Raw genomic sequence first — 25105 nt, 5'->3', positions numbered from 1 at the left:
ATGAGATTAGACAGTTCGGAGGCTCCAAGCGTAGGTTATCACAGGAAAATCCACTCTCTTTTACAAACGTAGAGCAGCATTTCAGGGCTTCGTGAAGCGACGAATGCGCACTAAAGTCTAGCGTTGGTGGTTGCTGTCGTCTGCGGAAGGGCACCTGAAATACTGTTTTTTTATAGCGCCGAGGGGCATTGCATCTATCTCGATGATAATGCATTCCACTGTACGCAGTGTGGTTTGTCATGGTTTCTGCGAACAACTACTATGCTTTTCCGCTTAGTATCACGATTTGAGCATAGCATGTACAGTTGCAAACATGATAGTGCTGGTTTGGTTTGGTTTATCGGGTTTAAATTCCAACGATGACTTGGCTAACGGGCACGTGGCTGACGAAGGCTCCAGATATTTGCTGCCTACGAGAATATCACACGAGTAATGACATTGCACTGTACGCAACTGGTTTCCTTATTACCACCTTCGAAACGCTGTCACCACGGCAGGGGTCGAACTCCAATCCACAGGGTGGCTATTAGATCGGTCAAACCACTGAGCAAACGCGGTGGAGCGCTCTGAGGTGGTGACCGCAATCCTAAATTGTTTAGGGTAATAGAATAAACACTTCGTTTTCTTTTTTGCTTTTATGCGTGCTGTTTGAGGCAGATGAAAAATTTTAAAGCTACAACTGCTGATGCCGTCTCCCGAGTGACACTGCGGGGTTATATATTCTTTTCGACAATTGGTTACTTAATCTATCTAGCGCGAATGTATTCCTGGACTGCCTGATGAGTGATAGAGAACCGCATAATTTTGCAACAGTTGTGTTAGCTGCTTAGGTGGTGCCGCGCATGGAGTACTGGGACTTGGTGGCCTTGAAGCTCACCAAAAGCGAACCGAGTATTTCATCCACAAGAAATTGGATGGGGAATCGGTTTATCATCTTACAATAGGAGTTAAAAGTAACAGGGGGAGAGGTTAGCGGAGAGGTAATTCTAGGTAGAAATTAATTATACAAATTATGGAAATCCCAAATAGGTGTCCTGGCTTTGAAATCAAAATGCGTTTTTCCTAGTGCAATGTTCCTAGCGTACGTCTGCCCTGAAAAAGGACGTTCCGCAGTCGGGAAGTTTGGGCGACACACTGTTCGAATTTCCCTGGCCCATTAGTGAACAGTAAACTGTTTATATATATATATATATATATATATATATATATATATATATATATATATATATATATATATATATATATATATATATATATATATATATATATATATATATATATATATATATAACGTAATCGCTTTAACCACTTAGCAGTCTGCGCAAGAAAAACGTTTGTCGGCAGCGACGGCTATAATTGACGGAATCCTAATTGTAGGGGGTAACGCAATTATGTTTTTCTATTTCTTGTTTATGTTTCTTTGTTCGGCTCCCGCATTCTTGCACCGTTCTCTTATAAAATACGCTGACACTTTTCATTCGACTGCTCTTTTTCAAAGAAAATAGATTCTCATCGGTATGGACAAATGTGTGCGCTGCACAGGTCTTTGTACGGGGGCAGGGAACCGTAGTGCACAGCAAATGTGACAGACCTGAAGGAACCAAAGTACACCGCCAAGAGGCAACAGGCGTTTCACTTGAAAAGGTATATCTACTGTACTGTACTGTACTGTACTGTACTGTACTGTACTGTACTGTACTGTACTGTACTGTACTGTACTGTACTGTACTGTACTGTACTGTACTGTACTGTACTGTACTGTACTGCACTGTACTGTACTGTACTGTACTGTACTGTACTGTACTGTACTGTACTGTACTGTACTGTGCAACGGATGTGATCCCTGCCTGGTACCGGTGGCGGTAAGCACGTGCAGACGTCCACTTGGCTTTCGCCGAGCAACATTTTCACCCGTAGCACATTACCTCGCGACGGGAGCGCGACAGACTCCGTTTAGGCTACTCCTTGCATTGATAGCAAAACGCATCCGGCAAGCCAGTATTAAAAACGGCTTCCCAGCGTCCTCGATAAACGGACGCGCATGCGGAAAGCAAGGGCTTTTTTAATCAATCGAGACCTAAGGGGCCTTCATTGAAAAAGACAATCACGCTCTTGTCGGATTTGTTTTTTATTGGTCGCTCGAACTTCGTTCTTCTTTGTAGAGAAGTATGCACGAACTACGCAAAGCAGGAGAACATGCAATGCGAAAGTACGGCGCCAGAGACCAACTCTTTCAGCGGCGGTACTCTTTCAAATATTATATGAAATTTGAATTCAAGCCACAGCGCATGCCCTATAACTTTGCATGCGTTATGCATTTTGAGTCGCATTAAAGATTCGTTCTTCTGAACAAATATGCCTCCTTGCTTATTTGAAGTTGTTTTATTTTCTACTCACAGTGCATTGTTTATCTCTATTGAAAGGTGTTTTATTGCGTTATTGCACCAGGTTGCAGCCCGTCGCCTAGTCCCGGAAAGGACGACTTTTGATCCTGAGCCACAGCTGAGCCGAATACGGCTTTAACCAAGCCATATGAACGAGCCTTAGTTGCTTATAGGGGTAACGTGAATGCCAGGGTCGTAGTAGGCTGAGTCTGACATAACCGTCCCATGTGAAACGAGAGACCAAGGTTGGCAGCTCCTGCCAGCCCACGTGTAAATCCCCGCTTTAACCAAGCAAAGTGTACGTGCCTTACTTTACGGACCACCGTAGTGTGTTCATTGGGATCAATAAAAAGCAAAAAAAAAAAACTAGCCGTTCATTCGTGTGCCATGTCTTTACTCATAGCTAAACATCTCAAGCTACATTATGAAGTACACTACATGCTGAACCATAAGCGCAGCCATAGAGGTATTGCTATGCAATTCGACCCTGTTTAGCCAGAGCTAAACCACAGCCATTTGTTTTGTTGAAACATTTACCTATTTTATTACGAAAGCAACACTACGAAAGCCAAAGCGAGACCTCAGGTGGTTGCAGCTACACCGTGAAGAGACAGCTACGCTGTGAAGAGGGGTAGCTACGGTCCCCTCATAAAAATATCAGCCTGCCATGACATTTGAATTCACGTTACCCCTATGCCACGGCCAGAAGCTGCCAATTCGGGTCGCTCCTTTCATATGGGAGGCTGATATCATAATCAGCCTGCCAGAACCGTTTGCATTCTCGTTGCCCCTAAAACACGCAGGCACATCCACACGGCTTGGTTGAAGCGTGACTTTATATGTGGGCTGGTAGCTTACGCTCTCGCGTCACACCCTTAAAGGATGAGGTTAATTTTCCCTAGTAATGGAGCACCTTACACCGATATGGCGGGATAAGGGAAAAACATAACACGCAAACGAAGCGCCCACTGTTGCTTTCGTATTCAACTAGGGTAACAAGAGCTAAACCGCAACAAATTTTTTTTTTATCTGTCAATTCAAATTACAATATTGTTTCCTGTCTTCAAGATATCAGATGCTCACCGTAAATAACTGAATGCATATGATTACCATTGTTATCTAGTAAGGTTTTATCTTCAGCCTGACAAACCGGAAAACATTCCAGCTTTGAGTGCTTTGCTTCCTGTCAAAAATAGGTGAGACGTACCAAAATGTAATATATTCGAGCATTCAAGCTTAAAGGTGCACAAAGCATAGTGCTGTCTATGTTTTCGCGTTCCTTTTTATTTTTTAGTTCCTGTAAGTAAATAATTTTACTCGCAGACACCATAGCCGCAAATTAAGACCGCGGCAATGAATATACACCCATACTTTCTGCGCTCAACCTCATCACTCTGCGGTGGCCAATTAAAATCATCTAATCTCTGAAGGCACCAGGAGTAATTTTTATTTTTTAGAACGAAGGGTGAAGACAATAGAGGGCGATGGAGACAACACCCTCCGTCCTGTGCCTGCTGCGGTTTTATTTTCCTTATGTCACACCAACTGGCCTACACATCTACCCTGCTAAGTTATTTGTATGTTGTTCTTTTATATAATGCGTAACATAATATAATAAAACCACCATATATTTGTGCCTCAGAGAGCATGTAATCGTATCAACAAGCCCAATCCAAGCTGTCTATCTTCATAATTTCACTCCCCTTATTACTCTGCCGACCACATAGCTGCGCAGGTCAACCACCGACAAACTGAAACGAACTCCATGCGTTGGGTGATTGCTCCGACTCTTCGCTGTAAGTTACAAATACAGTAACGTTATCAGGTGACCGTACGGCTGCGCGCACTTTATCTCCAAAAATTTTCCTCAGAGTTTATGTGGGCGCCGACGAATGTGGCTTTGATTTCATTACACGGTAATGTATTCGGCTCGCCATACCGAAAAGCAATCTCTGTAATCTGGTATCGCGCTAACAGTCCCCAGAAATGAAAAAAAAATATGTTGATCTGCACGATGATAACATTCAAACACATGACCTCGCGCGGCAATTTCAAACAGCGCACAATTCAAATGGCGAATTTGGTATGGGCCCAAGAAACTAAATATTTATTCATCATCATCATCATCATCAGCCTGATTATACCCAATGCAGGGCGAAGGCCTCTCCCATATTTCTCCATATTAATGAAGGAATATTAAAAATACAGAATTAATAAATGTGCCTCAATTAGTGTACGAAAGAGAGCTTTGGCGTTCCTGGAGGCCACTTAAATCAGCAGAAACGAAAGGTTTTCCTTGTTTGTGTCCTTGGTACCACGCGCGTTAGAGGGACATCTAGTGAACGCGTTACTGTGCCTACAATGAACTAAAGACCAGACAAAAATAAAAAGGAACAGGAAAAACAAACCTGCGCTATGGCGTCAACTCTTAGGCGGAGCAGCAACGTCTGCCAAGTGCTCCCACATGATAACAAAGGAACCTTGTTTATTTAGCCACTCCCATTTTTTTTATTTCCTTGTCAGGAAATGTAACTTTTTCCAACAGTTCAACATGAACACGACAGCGTCGAGAGCCGAGCCAATAGGCGCCATTAACTCAGCGCAGGTGCACAGCTGTAAGGCCTGCGCGAATCTATGGCTGCGCACAACGAACAGCACGGTCTCTTCTACGCGGCTCCAGGTAACGCGCCAGACATTAGTCACTTGTGGGTGCATTGTCGTGTCTGATTTGTTTTCTACACGTCGCTGAGTAGAAGTTAAAGAAAAGCTTGTTGCCACATTCATGTGAAAAAAAAAACAAATTTGTTGCTTAGAAATATCAATGATGCGCTGAAATGGCATTGTTACCCTTAATAGTCTATCATCGCTTTCATTATCGTCTTACTGCCTTCATCTAAAACGAACAACACGCTTCTCGTATATCGCATACATACATACATACATACATACATACATACATACATACATACATACATACATACATACATACATACATACATACATACATACATACATACATACATACATACATACATACATACATACATACATACATACATACATACATACATACATACATACATACATACATACATACATACATACATACATACATACATACATACATACATACATACATACATACATACATACATACATACATACATACATACATACATACATACATACATACATACATACATACATACATTGACATAAAATAGGTAGCTTAAGGAGCGGTAACTGAGTTGCCAAAGCTGATCAATTGGTCCAATGCCAATAATTTGCATGAGGAGAAACACAAAAAACCTAAGGCCATAGCATTTAAACCAAGGGCAGACAGGCTGCTATATATCATCATTAAACCGTGGGTAATGGCCCATATGAAATTTTAGGCGAAGAGAAGATGCTAAGAATAATATTTTCGGCTGATATGACATGGAGTCACCACATTGATTCATTAGTCAGTCCACTTTCACCAGCTGCGGGAGCACCTGCCAGATGTAGGCATTATTTCTCTGAAACTAATAATTGATCATTTACAACGCATTATTCACATCACAATTAAATTATTGCATGCTTGCTTGGGGCATAACAGCAGCCAGTAATATTAACGCAATTTTTATTCTACAAGAAACATTTGTACGGAAAGTTCTTGCTAATTCACCGTATTATTGTCCGACCAAAGAGCTCTTTCGCAAGTATAACATTACAAAAGCACCCAATTATCTAAAATTTCGCTTAATGCATACTCTATTTTTTTTTTTTCAAAAAGCTCTTTTCAAATGCTTTTAAAGATTTTGGCAGTTTGAATATTCAAAAAAGCGACGCACGATCTCGCAGCTGCGATAAGTGGCTTGAACCTTACCGGCGTACCGATTATTTCTTTCTCTCCCTACAATACCTGCTTCCGATTGTGAATAATTATGGAAAGGGAAAATATATTTTGAGACTTTCAATAAAAAAAAAAAAGAATGGAGACAATATTTCATAACCTGATAAACTAATATATGCACAATTACGTTTCCATTTCGTGCTTCCAGGCTACAGTACTAAGTGAAATTTGCTCTTTACGTCTACACTGCATACAGTAACCATCATATGGGTTCACTCTCGCTTGCATCCAGGTTTGTTTTGAGCACAGCGGCACTAGAATGAGGTGAAGGTCAATAGAAATGGGCATCTGGCTTACCAATGGCAAGTCATTTCTGGAAGGTATGGCTTTCAACTTTTTCCTACTATATTAAAATGAGTGTCCAAAGTGATATCCAGGTTCCCTTATTTTGTTGGTACTTCTTTAGAGCCATTGCACCGGATCGCTTAAAGCCTTCGTATGAGGTGGCCTGAAGGCATTCTATCCTATCGTACCAAGCCTCCTTCTTTGCCGCAGAGAAACAAGATTAGAAGAGAGCCGTGTATACTATATCCCAAAAATGCATTCAATTGCTAGAATGCTGAGGGCAATACTGTGAAGACGCATGTAGATCATATCCATAGGAGGCTAGTATAATCATTACGCAAGCTCATATTGTTGTGAGGAAAACCGCATTCGCTACAAGCCAAGTCGCTAGTCGAAAAGTTCGTGCGAACTTTCCCCAAATAAGAAATCTAAGATACGCGTTCACAAAACCACTTGTGTTTTTAAAAATGGTAATGAGCAAAATAGCATTCGATATACGTCAGTGTCAATGGTCGAAACGTGAGAGCGAGTTATCCCCAAATAAGCAAACTAAGATACGTGTTCACAAAAACCTTTGTGCTTTTGAAACTAGTCAAACTATAACCATTTCAATAAACTGGTCCAGGCCCAGCTGGTTTCCTTCAATTTTGCACCCTCCGCGTTCATCGGTTATCTTGCCTTCAAGTTACATCTTCCCTCTATCTCCATTTCTTCTTACTTTCGACTGGAATGTAATTAGGTGTTGTTACCTGACACTGTGCGCACGATTCATGTCTTTAAAGTTAAACCTGACATTTTTCCTTCCATAGATTTCTGCATGTGCCTTGATTTCAGTTGAATCTTTTTAGTTGACCTCCGCGTTTCCATACTAAAGGTGGGTGCCAGTAAAAGGCAGCCGTTATATGCTTTCCTTCTGAAGAATAGCGGTAAGCTGCTATTCGCAACCTTAAAGTACATGTGAAACGCGCTTCCTCTAACTCTTATTCTCGCAGTTATTTCCATTAGTTATCCTGACCGTGCCGACTCTACGTGTGGCCCAAAAAAAGAATGACGATGAAGTTCCTCTACTTTTTTCTCATAGTCTTTTTAAAAGTACGCAGGCCCGCTTCATGAAAATCCCCATCACTGGCTCTTTTTTTATACGCAGCCATTTGTAGACGCCACGTCTGCGGACATCCTCGACTTACTAAGAGATAGCCTGTGCAAAGACGGGAAGTGGGTTCGCCTCTCACTTCCTGGCGGAGAAAGCCGACGACCGGCTTCCGGTTCAGAAAATTATCAAAGCAGAAAGGATGCACCCGGGACGAGAGTGAACTCTTCTGCAGGGTCGCCGTGGTTACTTTGCAGCGACAAGGCGTCAGCTACAAAGGTGATCCAAACGGTGCAGTAAGGAGGTACATCAAAAAACATATATTATGCGATTTATTTGTAATTAAAACACAATACATATATCTCACTTAAACAGCCTGCTGGTAATAAATGCATATTATATATAATTTAGGCACTCAACCCCCCCCCCCCCCCCCCCCAATATCAATAGAATGCTTATTCGCGTAAATTGCGCCATTACATTATCACCTGAATGAGCTGAAATTGGCCCACTAGGACATTTTGCTGCAATGTAATGCAAATGTATATGTCCAATCACAACTGTTTACATAGTAACACAAATGTGCAATACATGCTGCGCATGCGATTGCGGTATATGTTTATATGTATTTTATTTTGAAAATATTCTACACTGTCTATACCTTCATGCACATTGTCATTCAAAATTGTTGATATCATCTTCACGAACAGCCAAATTCTATTCTCTATGTAAATACTTATTTCTGATATACTTGTTCGTTAGGATGTCTTTTATGGGCTCTTTCCTTTGTTCTTAATCATGTGCATTTCCTGTTTTGGTCATTTGACGTCGCTCATGTGAATGTCTAATGTGTAATAAAACTTTTTCTAAATACATTTTACAAGCGTCTTTCAGCGCCGAATAATTATTAGTCGCAATTCTTGTCTATTTAAGCAACAGCGCGCACAAGGATCTCGCTGGTAATGCACCTAAATCGCATGGGGACTCACAGAACTACATCTTGAGTAATTTATGTTCAGAAAAGTGATAATTGAAGTGGGGACGTGTTTTCTTTCACACGTTTAACAATTTTTAGTATTGATTGATGCCTGGTCTAACTACGAAGCCGTCTCTCCAATAGCGCTCTATAACTCGTCACTTTCACTTTCACTTTAATACCTTAAAAACCCTCAATAGAGGGTAATACATAAGGGGTGGGGCAGGGGGGGGGGGGGAGGGGGGCACAAAGAAATTAAAAACAGAATAAACAGCAGATACATTGAAGTACGCAGTACAAATATAAAATTTTCTCTTAGCAATTACACGCGCGAATCTTTCATGAAACAAAGATGGGCATGTGATAGCCGCAAGTTCTCGAGGAAAGCCGTTCCAGTTGTCGACAATCAGGGGCAAGAAAGATGAAAAAAATGTAGTGGTGCGCGGGCGCGAGGTTGTGACACTTGCTGCTGATGGCCAGTGCTGAGGGAGATACGTCATCAGTCCTGCACATGAATTAAATTATTTTGAACGGACTGTTCGTTGAAGGTGTTAGTAACTGTTTTGTAAATAACACAACCATCGACAAACATCCGAATAAGGTGATTTCATTTCTCAGGTAGGCCGTTAATATAAATTAGAAACAAAATTGGCTTAAGGACGGACCATTGGGGCACGACCGAGGAGACTGTTGGGAGGTTAGACATTTTATTACTGACGGCGACTGATTAGAAGCGGTGAGTTAAAATTCTTTTATCCATGCTTGCATATCGGAAAGTAAGTTTAGGCGAGAAAGTTTCAGAAAACATGGTTATGAGGAACAAAATAGAGAAGCGTCAACAACGAACGAATACAAGGAATTGACACGCGCAAGCGCCTACTGACAACTGATTCTTTACTGGATGAGACTCGTAGGCACGGCGTGTCATAGCTCACCAGAGGCAGAAAGGATTACATGGTGTAGATGGCCTGAAAAGTGATAAAAGACGTAATAACAGCGATAAATTCGATAAATTACTTATGGAAGCTGAAAAACCTAAACAAGAAACCAGGTAAAAAGCGAACTAAGACAAAGTGTAGAGGTCACAAGAAACAAAAATATGCTGTGAGCGTTGTCTTTCTAATCCTCCAAATTTTAACAGTGGCTACCTAAAAAAAGAATTCGCTGTCATGCAACACTTTCGAAAGATCACTGACGCATTCTAAACCTTTTCCTTTAATGAAGAAGACTTCTTCCAATTTGCGGGCCACGTTTTTTTTTACTTCTGTCCAGGATACTAGTTTCGTCTAGCTGAGGCGTGCATTTGCAAGTTTTAGTGTGAACCGGGAGGTTAAACCCTGTTCCAGTCCCAAGTGATCACTCATGCTTCCTCCGACGCTTGTTCAAACACTGCCCCGTTTGACTGATATATGCGGTTGTTGGCGTCGCTCTATTTCAAAAGATGAACCAACTAGCCCCGCAAAACTTCCTGCTGGGTTATGAGGTATTTTGTCAAATGCCTTCAGTTCAAGGAAAATTGATCAAGTTTAGAGGTTACCATCAGGTTTAGCATGCAAGCCATGAATGAAAAAAGTTAGCTGACTTTCACGGGAGTATCCTTTGCGACATCCGTGCTGCGAAGAGTGAAACATTATTTGAATCCAGAATGTGCATCGCTAAAGAGTAAATAACGTATTCTATGACTTTACACTGTATTTTGGTGAGTGATACACTCTAAAAACGGTAACCTATATTGCAACTTTTACACATCAGTAACCTATGTAGCAAAGGTTACAAGCCGCCAGCTTTCATGTTTTGGTCATGTTTTATTTATTTTTGCCCAGACGAAAGGTTACGACAGCTATTTTCAAGCATTTAAAAGTTACCATCAAATTATTGCCGAGTAATCTTTGCACAGCAACCTATGAGCAGCTTGGTAACCTACGTGCTGACAAGACGGGAGATATACCCATACAGACACGCATGCGCACACGCACGGCGCTTGACCTACTTATTTGAAAAGCGGCGTCATTTGCCGAGCGGTTGGCCAAGGCGGATGGGTTGGCTGCGTTGCACGCGGGGGTCTCGACGGCAGGGAAGCCCGAACGTTATGGCGTGGTGGCGGCTTCGCCGCTAGCGCAGTCACTTCGAGTGCTTCAAAGTTCTCATTAACCACGCCGTTTGCTGGTGGCGTTTCTTGTATGCATTGTTTGGGGTGAGATAAAAGTTTTTGAGCGTCTGTACGTACTACAATATTGCAAATGTCGCTAAACAGAAAGAGACGTGTGAGGTGTGCATTGCTGCAGCTACAATGAACCATTATGTGGCTGTCAGTGGGACGTCATTGCTCGTCAGACGGCTTCGCAGCTAGCACGATTAAGTTTTGACTGCTGCAGCAACTGTTCAATTGCTCACCGCATAATCATGGATTTGAGTGAGTGGCTCCTTTTTCATATAAAACACCCTAACGACTGCGTAGTCTTCGTTTATTCGTTAGTTATCAAAACGTGTATTTTCTCTATTCATTTGTGAAGATCGTTCTGTAACTGCATTTTGTACCTAAATCAGGTTCAATAGCATTCTACTGTTACATGACTCACCTATCACGTGAGAGTTTGGGTTTATGAGTCTAGTTATCTATGATATTGGTTCGGGTCGGTGGCTCGGGTCGTTGGGTACAATCCATGAACAGTATAGATGGATAATTCAGCTCTATAGTTTTGCCCGTTCGCATGCGTGTGGGCGCGCTGATTACAGGTGCGTTTTCTTATACTTTGAATTGAGCACGCTTAAAATGCGCGGCTATATACCTCTGTCTCCGTTTAACATCCGGCAACTTTTCACGTCTTTTCACTATTTATCAATTGACCTTTACGCCGTAAGCGTACTGCGCTACAGCCATGCACGTGTAAAAAATAATGAATGTGTAGCTGTACCGAACCATGTTCCGTGGATTATGCGATATGTAAGACAGCCTACTGATGTTTCAGTGCAGTACGGACGGCATACAGTGACACTATATACCGTGACGAAATTTCATGCTTCTTGCGAATTGATTCCTTCCTTTGGTTTACTTCGTATCCTGCCTAGGTGGTTCACAGTAAGACAGTGGAATTTATGAAGTCAACGGCATAGTTAACAGCATTTGCTTGAATGGTTAAGTGTATTGAATGCACAAATTCCTAAAACAAAACGCAAAACAAGCACTTGAAGACGCATGAAATTTTTTCAGTGAGCACGATATTATTTAATGAAAGCCGTTATAGCTCTACTTGAATGCTTAAATTTGAAGCCTCGTGAAAACCACGGAGGATGTGGCTGCATCTGATCGCTTCGAGACATACTGTTTGTACCAGGCTCTTATTTAACATCTGACGCCTCAATTGTCCGAATAGCTTTATACGCGAGCTCGGCGAGCTTCCTCAAGTTATGCGACTATAGCTACTTTCCAACATTTGCTAGCTTAACTGTCGCATTCACGCTAATTTACAAGTTGGAATGAAAAAAAAAACGAAAGATTAGAACTCAGGGAGTTCCCGCCAGTCCGTCTCGTGTTCTCTGTGTGAACATATATGTTTCACTCTGGTGAGAATATCAGCCATGCTTTAAGTACGAATGGTTGCTCACTGACTCTACCATTCCACAGATCCCACTGCCTGAAGAGATTCAAGTGATTGCACCTCATGTATACACCTGTGCTGAACACACTTGCATTTACGCTGGAAGTGGTAAAGAAGTGATCTCGATCAGCAACAGCAGCCGCGTACCCTCACCTTCTGCTTGGTGACATATTACATAAAAAACCTCGACTATCCGCCAGCGTTTTCCGCCACACTCATCCTGCTGCTGACGATTGCCCTGCTCGACACTGTACTGCCACGTGGACTACTGACTAACCGACTTAACAGCCTGTTCATGCCCTTAGAAAAGAATAATGTGTTCAAAGTTTCTAGAAAGAAATGTTTTCAATTGTTCACTTTCTAATATATTGAAGTATATGAACACACGTTGATGTACTTATGCGAGTGTTGTCAAGTTATAGCACTGTTATTGTTATAAGTTATTACTCACTTCATTGTGCATCTTTGTTAATAAAGTGACTGGAGGAGTGACGAAGTGCTTTTGTTTACATAATCTGGGGAAGTTGTGCTGAGTTCGTTGATGTTATGCACCCCTGAAAAAGCTCTTAGGTACACATATGTCTGTGTGGTGTTTAATCAAGATGTTCAAATCGATTCATTGCTGTTGGCCGGAAGTTTTAAGAGAACTCATGTTATCTGTACTGCTTCTATCCCTTTCCTTGATCATTTATTGTAGTCACTTTAAGCTTTCTTTTAAATAGTGTGATAAATTATGTAACCACGAAATGGCTTTCTCCGATATTTTTATCATTTATATTTTATGCCTGCTGTATCGTTTACACAATGTCAAGTTGACTTTGCACTTGGTCTTGAATAAGTGGGCTTTTATTTTGTTTATTTTATTCCTTCAATCACAGTGCCTATTTTTTTTTATTTACATTGCAATAAGAGTGATATGTTGTAGACAAGCTGTATTCGAAGCAAAGCTTCATCTGACCTTGCTTTATTGAGTTGCTTGTTCAACTTGATACTATTTGAAATGCAAACAGTATTACTGTAATATGGGCCTATATTTCAGTGCCTTACATGCCCATTTAGTGCGATATATTTTTTAGTGCAAAACGTTTTCAAAAGTGGTGCCTTAAATATACCTGCATATGTTAGATTCCTTAGTTTTTCTTTAATGTACACAATATTTCGGAAGTTTGTTGGTATGTATTTCCTCTAGTCTTGAAGATGTTGGAGTTTATGAACAATTTGACTATCATACCGATGTTTGTCAATTTTCACCTTTCTAAACCATTCTCCTGATTGGCCTCTTTTTGTTTCATCAAAATCAAAATCCAGCAGACCTCTGTATTTTATCGCCTTCAGCAAGTTGCAATAAGCGTTTTGCAATATTTAGGCCAGCCATTGTGGCGTGAAACGTTACACATTTTGAGGCCTGTAACCTATGCCTAACTCGGTTATGTATACTTTTCTAAAGGTTACAGCGCTGAACAAGCTGCGTAACCTATGCATAAAAAGTAACCTTTACCATTTGTAGCTTTTACGGAGGTTAAAAGTGGAATGGTTACATTGTGCAACCTTTAATTTATAGGTATAGGAAGATAGTGAGAGACCGGAAAGCGTGGCGTGATATAGTCCATAGAGTCACGAAGAGTCGGACACGACTGAATGACTGAACTGATACTTCGATGTGAAAAATGTGCAGCTTTACAAAGGTTACCCAACGGTTACCGTGTTCAGAGTGTATGGACCGTTAATTAAGTGGTGAATCTTTGTTTCCCGGCTTGTGGACCGAATTGACCATCCCCACTCTCCAGTCAGGGGGTATGACACCTGTAGAGACAGCGAGAACAGCAAGCATAAAAACTTAGCAGAAGTATGATTAACATTTTTGATACTGTTGTATTGATTTGTGTTGTTGCAGAAGAGAGCATGTCGTTTGACTCTGTGCAATTATAGCCGAAGAACCTACATCTCTCTTGATTAAAAGTCTTCACGACCTGCGGAATGCTAGCTGACTTCACCTATTCCTCCCATTTATTTTGAATAAATTTTTATCAGCCTAAGCAGGTGGGTTTTTTGTGAGCGTGACACTGTGAGCTCTGTGAAACAGCAACTACTTTGCATACCGGAAAAAGAATGGTACCAGCAGATAGAGCTTCATGGAAAATTCTGCAAGTAACGAACTGGTTGTTATGGGTTAATGAGTTAAATAATTACAGCCAATTAAGTCTTTCAGACATCAAAATAGCCGGGACGGGAATGTCGACGTCCAAAAAAGCGTCGCATGGCACTAGACTTCCGGTGACCGGAAATTTTATATTTTTGAATCCCCGGCTGCTGCGTTTAGATGGAAGCGAAACGAAGACGCGTCCTTGTAATGTGCGATTTCAGTGTATGTTAAAGGTCCCCAAGTGGTCTAAATTACTCCATAGCCCTCCACTAAGGCTCCTCTTTCTCCCTTTCTACTTTCACTCCCACCTTCCTCCCTCTCTTTACGGCTCTGTTCACGTGACCGCAGAACAGGTGTCACAGATACTGCATCTTCCCTTTTCTGTGAACCGATTATTTGAACGTGAACGAACGGGAAAAACCGTCATTTGGGTGCACAAATGGAAGAGATTATAAATTGTGTAAAGGGATGTAATCAAACAACTGCAGTCTGAAAATTTGGAGAGATCGGCAGAATCAGCAGTGCACACATGCGAAAATCTGAGAATCGCTGCTAAACACGGTACATCGCGCGCCCCTTGTCGACCCAACCTGCGTTTCGTTGAAGGCGCCAAAATCCACTGGCGTTCTATAATTCGTTTACAGGAAAGGCAAGGCACAGTATCTGTCTGGTTTGCTTTGTAACTCGAGGAATCCCGCTGACATATCTCGCGGATAACACAGCAACGCTCAGGCTCTCCAGTGCAGATCATGCAGTGATCTCGGAAATTTTTAACAATGGTGAACTGATTGCGAATACCCTTAGATAAGCTTGTCTTTGTCTGTCTGACAAAGCACGCTCGGCACGACAGCGGTGCCGAGTACTACCACAAGGTGTAATAATTTGCATCATTATTGCGTATGATACGAGGTTAACATATCGCTGCCGCATGTTCTTTAGTTCTTTCTTTTTAGATGCCTACTTAGAAAGGTACATGATTTTTAAATTATATAAGCCAAAATGTTGACATGCGTTTGCTCGTGGCAGATTTTCCTCATCGTCCACTCGATGCGCAATGTATCTCCGACAAGTGTAGCATGTTATACTTCTTGTTAATATCCCTGATCTATCTCGCTGCTTCAGGGATAGCAAGACAGGTCAAGACAATCACCAGTCTAGGGCCACGTTTTGAGACCGGTCCAGCCGCACAAGCACATCAAGCAGCGGGGACCGACTGACCCAACAGGCCCAGTCCAACAGCAGCCCCTCCGCACCACACGGCTCACAGTCATCAAGCAAAGGACCTGGCACTACCGACAAGGCGTCGCACCCCACCGGCAGTCGTCCAGCTGAGAAGACAACAGGACCCCATTACAACGTCCTGCAGTTACCTAAAGTCGTGCAAGAAGCAATCAAAGTGTCCCCCTTCCCAAGAAACGTGCACCCGATCCACAATCAAGGAAGAAGGCTCGCCCGGGCCAAAGCCCTCGTTGCGGACGCGGCACAGTTTCCCGACCAGACAGCTTTCGTGGATGCAGCGTACATACCGGGAAAGAATGCCTACTCGGTAGCAGTAGTCGACGGACACGGGCGTACGCGCAATTCACTCACACTTTAGACCAAGAAGCCAGAGGTAACTGAACAAAGCAGCGATAGCACTAGCTCTAAAACACTCTAACTTCACAACTGTATACAGCGACTCTAGAGTAGCCACTCGAGCTTTCGCCAACGGCGGGATAGACAAGACGACGCTACGGATCTTAGGCGGAAGTAACATCACCGATCACTCCATCGTATGGTTCCCGACACACATGGGCAGCTTAGGGGGCGGCCAGCGGAATCTCAATGAGATCACACATGAGGCGGCGCGAGGACTCATCGACCGCGTCCCTCCGGTTTCCCCTGCTGCTCCACATATCGAGTACAGAGATCAATTATTCACGTACAACGAGCTCACTAAGCACTTTTATCTAGGCAGACCAGCATTTCCCCTCCCGAATAAGAAATTAACCCGCAGCCAATCAGTCACGTTACGCTTGCTCCAAACGAACTCATACCCCAACCCCTGGCGCATGAAGCACGTCGACCCAGACTACGACGGACAACATGTGTGTGAACGGTGCAGTGACCGTGTAGACTTAAACCATATGATGTGTGGTTGTGCATCGAGCGACGCCTACGCCAAGAACAAGGAACGTTTGGACAAAGTGTTAAAAGTGCTTCACTACATGGTCACCTTCGGGCTGTCCAGGAGGCCCGCGCGGCGGCGGAGAGCTTCGGGCTTTCTGTGCCGACGAAGGAGCTGCCCTCTACACCTGGCGCCTAGCCGAGTGTCCTCCAGGACCCCTACTGTGGGAAATACAGTTTTACCGAACCAAACCAAAAGGAGCAGCACAACGACGGCAAGGAGAGCTGCGTCAATGTAGCTGCCTCTTAATTCCCCCGAAGCATTGGCTTACAAGCAACTTAAAGCGGAGATCAAAAAACTAAAGTCACAAAATAGGAAACTGAAAGAACAATCAGGCATCGTTGCCGACCTGAAAAATACATTACCTCCACTGACGCAACAGCCATGTCCGATGGAGGAGGACAAGGAAGAGGTACACCCTCCGTGCCCACAGCAGCTTAATACTAGCACCATCGACAGGCAAACTGCACTAGAGACGCTACAGCAGGCGCCAATGCCGCAGGTACCACAAAAGCAGGCAGCAGCACCGCAGGCACCCATACCACAAATTACCGAGACCACCGATATACAGGACCGCATTACCCGCTTGGAAAACACAGTCGAAGATCTCATGGAGAATAAATTACAAAACTGTGATCAAGGCGACAATCAAAAGCATGTAAGAATCAGTCATCAAGCTCATGATGGAAAAACTTGAACAAGTTCTAATTAGAATTGACCGAAAAATTCAGGAATTTTCGAATGTTTCTCACTACAAGGGCACAAAAAACAGGTCAAAATGGGAAATCGTCGCCTAGTCATCCCTGAACTTGATAAATAACCTGAAGATTCACCACAAGATCAGACACACATTTCTATTACTCAGCATGGCACCACAACCAAGACCTAAATTCGCCATCCTACACTGGGAGTGCATGGGACTAAAGTGTAAGAGGGAAACTATACAACAATACATAGACTCTTATTCTCATGCGCCGCAAATAATAGCCCTACAAGAAATGAATATGGAGGCTAAGATTAGAGGATACTGAACACATAAAACAAACCCCTTGACAAGCATGTTGGTCCAGAAATTATGCGCAGCAACCACTGTGGACCTTGATCTACACAGCGACATTGAATCATCATCATCATCAGCCTGACTGTACCCACTGCAGGGCGAAGCCCTCTCCCATATTTCTCCAATTAACCCGGTTCTGTGCTAACTACATCCACTCGACCCCTGCGAACTTCTTAACCTCATCCGCCCACCTAACTTTCTGCCGCCCCCTGCTGCGCTTTCCATTCCTTGGAATCCAGTTTGTTACCCTAGGGGACCATCGGTTATCCTAGTGCGAAGAGGAAGAGGAATTAAGAGGAAGAAATGGGCATGGGCAGGACATATGTCCTGCCCATGCCCATTTCTTTTTAATTTCCACTAGAATGTCAGTAACTTGAGTTATTTCTCTGACCCTCCCTGCACGCTTGCCATCTCAATGTTGCCCCTAACATTTTTCATTCCATAGCCCTCTGGGTTGTCCTCAACTTAAGTAGAACTTTCTTGGTTAGCCTCCACGTTTCAGCCCCATAGGTGAGTACAGGTAAGATGCAACTGTTGTATACTTTCCTCTTGAGCAATACCGGTAAGCTGCGACATTGAATATACCTTCATAAAGTTGCTACTACAACACCGTAATAGCAAGGGCTCAGTATAGCTCAATATATAGTCGCCCCAAAGCTATTTGCTCCATATATAGTCGCCGCAAACAGCGCAGCGTAGCCTTTGACGCTATCTTTATCAAAGCACTAAGAGAAGCTCATAGGGCTCCTCTAGCTATAGTCGGCGACTTTATCGCTTCTAGCCCATTATGGGGATATTCAAAGGAAGACACAGAAGGCAGGAAACTAGCTTCCGCCATCGCTGACATGGCACTTACCTTACTTACTGACCCGCAGCATCTGACTCGAGTCGGTACCCGCATAACTCGGGATACCTCCCCCGACCAAACACTTGTCCACAACGCCCGCAATTATGAGTGGCCTAATACGGGAGAGACCTTAGGCAGTGATCACTACGTGCTGCAGACCATCTTTTAAAGCAACAAGCACAGCAAACCACGTGGACAAGCCAGAGTGACAGACAGGGAGAAATTCAGGAAGGACAGCTAAACTAGTTACATCGGAAAAATGGCTAGTTACGAAGATGGCCGGCATTCATTCTCGACCTTAAAGAAAACCTCACCAAAACCCTTGCCACCACGGAGGACCACCCAGCTGTTGCCCACCATCTCCTACACCTTTGGGAAGCTAGACGTAGTATCATAAAACGGTGGAAGAAAGAAAGGCACAATCGAAAACTCAGAATTCGAATAGCCAATCTGACTACTCAAGCAGACCAATACGCATGAGACCTCACTTGCACCAATTGGCTAAAAACGTGAGAATCCCTCAAAGGTCGCCTAGATAGCAAGACTACGTGGAACCATCTCCGATGCCTGATTGACCTACCGAAATCGAAGATTGAAAAATGTAGAAATTTGCATCGAGCCTTACACAACTTTCAAGGCACGGATGACGAACTCACGCGTCGCTATATCTGCACTTTGAGAGACGCAGAACCCTCAAATCCAGAATACCAGGGCAACCGAACGAAAACCCAGATAAATACTCCACCAAATAATGTTGTCGATAGTAACCCTCATCCCCCATGCTTTACAAATATCATTTTCATGTTCTGGTAGTACGTCAAAGGCCAATACTGGATTAAAAAAATTTTCAGCTTGCAGTCGCCGCCATGCGGTCGCTTCTCTGTTACTTAGTGTCTTATCCGGTGGTCGTAGCATTTTTCTGTTTAATCTATAATTCTCAACGATTTCCCAATATGTTTTCGCGCGTTCATACAGTTTTTGGCAATCCGGCGGCTCTACAGTTACCCGGAAGTAGATAGCTCAGGCTAATTCGTGAGGGGCTTTATTGCCGGGAACTGACACATGCGCTGGGGCCCATATTAGGCTGACTTTGCGGATCAGCTCTTTGCCGGCCAGATTCCTCACCGCTTCCGGCGAGATTCTGCCTTTTATGAAACTCCAGGTAGCAATTTTAATATCGCTGACTACAAATATCGTTTCTGTTTCAACGCAAGCGAGCGCTATAAAAACTTGTTCGGCCATCTCTGTGTTGCGGCTGCGAATAGTGGCTGCCGACCTGGGGGCTCCTATTCCGTTGTGAGTGAGTGAGTGAGTGAAAAACTTTATTAAGTATATTTAAGGGAGGGGGATGTGTAGGTGGGGTCCCTAGTCCGGGACTCCAGCGGCTGCCGCTGCTACCCGCGCACGTGTCACGAGGGCCCGTTTGGCCTCTAGTCCAGAGCTGGATAGAGCAGCCTCCCACCCCTCAATTGTTGGCACTGCATTCGGATCATCTGGAGGATTGTGTGGGCAGATCCACACCATGTGGTGCAGGCCTGCCTTTTCCCCGCAATATTTGTATTTGGGGTCGCAGAACCCGGGGTGTATTGTGTTTAAACGGGCTGGTGTGTTATATGTACCTGTCTGTAGGCGTCGCCATCTAACTTCCTCCGCTTTGGAGAGCCCCTTGCTGGGGGTGGATATTTTCTGCGAGAGAGTCTGCAGTGCTGTAACCTCTCCGCATACGTCGCCAGAGGGCCGGGATAGGGCGGTGTCGAGGATGGAGGGGTCGAGTCCCGGGGGAGGAGAGCTCGGGCAGCGGCATGGGCGCACTCGTTCCCTTCCACGCCTTGATGTCCCGGTGTCCAGACGAGGCATTTGGCTTGTTAGGGGTGTCCATAATTTTTCAATATTCTGGCATCCTGGGGACATATTCGCCCTTTGATGTAGTTGCGGTAGGCAGCCATAGAGTCTGTTATTATATAGGCGCAGGTGGAATGCGTGGCGGCTAAAGCAATGGCCATCTCCTCCACCATTTCTATACTGTCATCGCAGATGGTGAGGGCATCAACCAGTTGTTGGTGAATCACAACCGCTACCGTGTACCCCGCTTCTGACTTTGCTGCGTCTACGTAGTAGGATTCAGTGTCCGTCCCGTACTTTTCCTGGATGTATTTGGCCCGCGCCTTCCGGCGCCCTTGGTGGAACAGAGGATGCATATTGCGGGGTAGGGGATTGGCTATGAACGAGTCTGACCACCGACTACTGAGGCAACCGCCACGCCAGATTTCCCACTGGCCGCGTCCACGTAGGCGACCTCTTCGGGATCCATTTTTTCGAAGCGTTTTGTTAGCGCTTCGGCTCCCTTATTCCTCCTCTCGCTATTATACTCAGGATACATATTCCTCGGGAGGGGGTATCACTATTTGCTCCCTGCATTTAGAGGGGACGTTAGTTTTAGTGTGCAGCCCGCGGTCAGACTGCAAGCCTGTCATCTGCAAGATGGCTCTGCCGGTGATGATGCTGCTAAGTCTCTCTAGCTGAGACATGCAAACTGCTTTTGCGTATTTTTCCCAGTTATTATGCAGCCCCCTAGATGGGAGTTGCACCATAGAGGTGCATATCTGGAGTGCTAAGGCTCTCTTGATACATCCTCTGATTAGAGTCTAATTTCCTCTATTATCCGCTATAGATTTAGGGAGAATGTAGCGTAGCACATTCGGCTAAAGATATAAGCATGTACTAGCTTGAACAGGCTTCTTTCTTTAAGGCATCTGACCCTAGGGGAGATTCTCCTAAAGATGCCTAGAAGTTGTGACTCGTAGTCGTCTAGCTTTTTAATGACGCCGTCATTGTATCCGTTTTTTCTGGATACAGAATTCCAGGAACCTGACTTGTTCTACTTTAGGAGCTGTTTTACCTTCTACTTTAGTTTCGAAGTTTTGATCTATGTTCCTTCTAAAGTATTTAGGATTGTGGACGAATAGTTTCGATTTTTGCAATAAGCATGAGAGACCCCCATCGGCGATGTAGGCAACTACCATGTCCGCAGCCTCCTACAAACGTTCTTCTATGCTCGCGTCATTTCCCTGGTTAACCCAGAGGTTTACGTTATCCGCGTATATGCTGAAATTCATGCCCTTACATTTCTTGAGGGCCTTGGAGAGTCCTCTTATGGCCACGCTGAAGAGGAAAGGTGATAGAACAGAGCCTTGCGGCGTACCCCTGCTTTCTAGCTCCACTGCGGTGGACTCGATGTCTTGGAACTTTAGATGTTTCTGTCTGACAGAAAGTCCTTTATGTAATTGCAAGTTTTCTTGCCTACACCGATGTCAGTTAAGCCTTGGAGTATAGCCTCGTGCTTGACGTTATCGAATGGCTTTGTCAGGCCTAGCCCCAAGATCACTTCAGAATCTTTTGACTTTTTGTCCAAGATACGGTGTTTTAATCTGAGCATCACGTCCCGTGTTCTCAGTCCAGGCCGGATGCCCATCATTTCATAAGGCCACAAGTCATTTTGTTGGACGTACTTTGTGAGATTAGCCTGCACAATTCGTTCCATTTGTTGCCCTACACATGAGCTTGTGGAGATTGGTCTGAGATTTTCAAGTTTGCGGGCTTGCCCGGCTTTGGGATTAGTACAACATCTGCCTGCTTCCATTGGGGTAGTTAGTTACCCGTTGGTCCAAAGTTCTTTCATGTACTCTGTAAGATCGATGATGGAGTCATCTAAGTTCCTGAGGATCTTGTTTGTGATATCGTCGAGGCCCAGGGCAGATTTAGTTTTTAGGTTGAAAAGGTCCTCCCTCACTTCTGCCTCCGTAATGGGAGCATCGAGTATCTCGTTCGCCGCTCCCGTGTTCACCGGGAGGGTGCAGGAGGTGGTGTCTCCATTGTACATTTGCTTTAATCTATCGATGAATTTGGCGTCTGTGCCTTCGTACGTGTGTCTAGATCTTGCCAAGTTGATGGCCGATGGGGTTTTGGACCTTGTTGGATCTAACAGGTGGCTTAGCAGGCCCCGTGTCTTGAAAAGGTTCATACCCTTGTCTATTTCATTGCTCCGGTCGCACCTGTTTTGTTCGCATAATTTAATCGCGTAGTTATCGATTTCTTTCTTGTGTATAGCTAGCCTTCTGCGAAGGTTCCTGTTCCATTTTTCGTTTTTAAGCCTACGTTAGATACAGTTTTTCGCCTCCCAAATGTTGAGCAGTTTAATGTCTGCATTTTCTCGGCAGCCTCGGCTGTTCCACTGCCCGATGAGAGATTCACTTGTTTCTCCTCTAGCCATATTGAAGCTGTTGAAATTTTTCTTGTATTTTTTGTTGTCATTCTTCGATCACAACCCATTCTGCTCTATGTCTCTGGACCTTAACCGTAAGGGCTTTAATATGGCCTTAATCGCCTGGTGACGTCATGACCTGTCGTGATGGTACATCGCGCCCAACCAACCCAACCAGCGTTTCATTGAACGCATCAAAGTTCATCGGCGTGCTATAATTCGTTTACAGGAAAGGAAAGGCGCTGTATATGTCACTTGCGCAATCCCGCTATCACCCTCAAGGTAAACAAGAAGAATTATGCAGAACACTTCATGATCCGGGGCGTGGCCTACCGTAAAAACAGTAACGTGACCAGGAAAGCGTACTTGAAGCTATCAAATGTCTTCTTGAGTTTTCCCATGTTACCGGTAGTGAGGTAAACTAGGCCAAGTGTCTTGGGCTATGACATGGACAATGGTCATCTTAGCCTGACCACTTTGCCAATGTGACGAGGGCGACGAGCCCGATCAAGTGCTTAGGTGTCGAGCTGGATAGTTACCGCTAAAGCGAGCAATATTGGAAAAGGAAGACGCAAGAACTAGAGAAAAGGCAGAGAAGTGGAAAAGCGCCAACATATCCATTTTAGCCAGAGCTACAGTATGTAATCTTTTTTTCATCAGCAAGCTATGGTACACGTTGCAAGGGTTGTATTGTTCGCGGGTAAGCTTAAAACAGCTTCACAGGATTTTTGCCGTATTAATATGGGCGGCAGAACGATAACGCTTCCGGCGGGTTAAATTTGGCGGTTTCAGGCTTGGGCGTCTCTTTTTACACCAGGTGATCAATCGATTTTTGTTTTTTCGTGACGTTTCAGACTCATTCTTGTGCACCGTCTGCCAAGTTAGACTGCGGCTCCTGCTTCCTGAGTTTGTTGTCTCCATCGAAGTAGCGTGTGGGATTTATGAAAATTACAGGAAGGTCATCGAGAGTATTATATTTCTTTCAGCGCATTCCTCCATGGAATATTTGTTCGGTGTAAAGAGGAAAACGTTGTACCGCGATTTGTGTGACATTTTCTTCCCAGAAGTTTTCTACAGAGATATATACAGGGGGGTCCTTGTACAAATCTATAAAAGAGAGTAAAGCCAATGTAAGTTCCTTCAGAAGCTAGGACCCTTTTTTTAATTACATACCAGAACATTGCCAGTAAAGAATGTTTCGGAGGGAAGGGGTTTTTTTACCCTGGATAGCACATTCTTTATTCTTAAGTAGCCGGAAACAATAGGTCATAATATTTTTGCGATGTTGGAAAGGGGTATATTTTTGGAATGTATTACAATTGACCATAAAGAAGGATTATCCAATAGACTCACACGGCATTCAATATTTAAGCATATAGAATGAGGATGGGTAACATAACTATGCATATGGGCCGCCACTTTATATTTCTCTTCAGTATGGCAGGCTATCACTGCGACATGGATACAAGACCTGTTCGAATTTATTTTCGAGAGAATATGAAGTGGTGTATTGCCATTCAAAAAGTGGCTAGAGTACCTCCCGAATGGCTCTCGAGGGTAGAGCCTTTGTTATCACTGCGGGCGTTTTAATGCGACGAGGCCAGACTAACGCTGGCTGATCATGACATTAATTCATGTACATTGCCTTGTGCGTCTTTTTTCATGTTTTGCTCATAATTTACTTTCCTGTTATGTCGTGTGCCAAAGCCAGGCTATAAAGAAAAAAATACGGGGCGTATAGAAGTTGGTAAAGCACTCGACTTAGGATCCAACGGATGGACAATCCGTACCAGGTGGAGACAATCTTTACGCATTTATTTTTTACCACCTCCCTCGAAACTGTGACACCCTCGCCCGAAAGCCTCTACCGATAGTTCCTGCTGACAACGATGAGGCATAAAGACTTTCGCCTTAAAAGTACGCACACAAGCGACTGCCTTCCCCGCGCGCAATTGCCTTAGTAATGTATCGCTCGTCATGCGAGTAGGCCTCAAGAGCCGGACATCGAAGTTTTTCCGCCGCCGCCTTGAAAATACCAGCAGTGAAAGTGGGGATGGAGGGAGAGGCACCCGCCGCGTCGCGTTGCCTGTGACAAAACAATGCCATTTTTTCCCCCTTCTTCCTTCTCGATCTCCTCACACAGAAGGGTTCTAGCTTTCACTATGCGAGACTGTTTTTTTTCTTTATGAGTTTAATGCTGACCTCCCAGAAACAGGCGGCTGTGGCGCGCATGCACCATTTGCCCTTTTCTCACTCTATGTTTTGTATTCTCTTTATTCGGTTTTTCTCTTGGGGAGGGAGTAAGGGGAAGAATTCCGCTTTGTGAAGTCTGGGTAAGGCTGGCTCTTACGGCGAGCTGCTTTTTCCTCGCCGCTTTAGCACCTCCGCCCTGCCCCCT

At 44.0% G+C, this 25105-nt stretch overlaps 1 long non-coding RNA gene across 1 annotated transcript; it reads left to right on the top strand.

Annotated features, from left to right (window-relative positions):
• The first annotated feature begins 6474 nt into the window (after window positions 1-6474).
• On the top strand, window positions 6475-14347 carry LOC146195216 (uncharacterized). Its single transcript, XR_014705541.1, has 3 exons — window positions 6475-6599; window positions 7712-7958; window positions 12256-14347. It is a non-coding gene; the product is annotated as an uncharacterized LOC146195216 (long non-coding RNA).
• The last annotated feature ends 10758 nt before the right edge of the window (window positions 14348-25105 follow it).

The sequence above is a fragment of the Amblyomma maculatum genome, chromosome 3, assembly GCF_055883805.1.
Source record: "Amblyomma maculatum isolate TAMU_Amacu chromosome 3, ASM5588380v1, whole genome shotgun sequence".
NCBI classification, from domain to species: Eukaryota; Metazoa; Arthropoda; class Arachnida; order Ixodida; family Ixodidae; genus Amblyomma; species Amblyomma maculatum.
The sequence above is the reverse complement of the archived record's forward strand: the minus strand, read 5'-3'. Positions and strand labels throughout refer to the sequence as shown.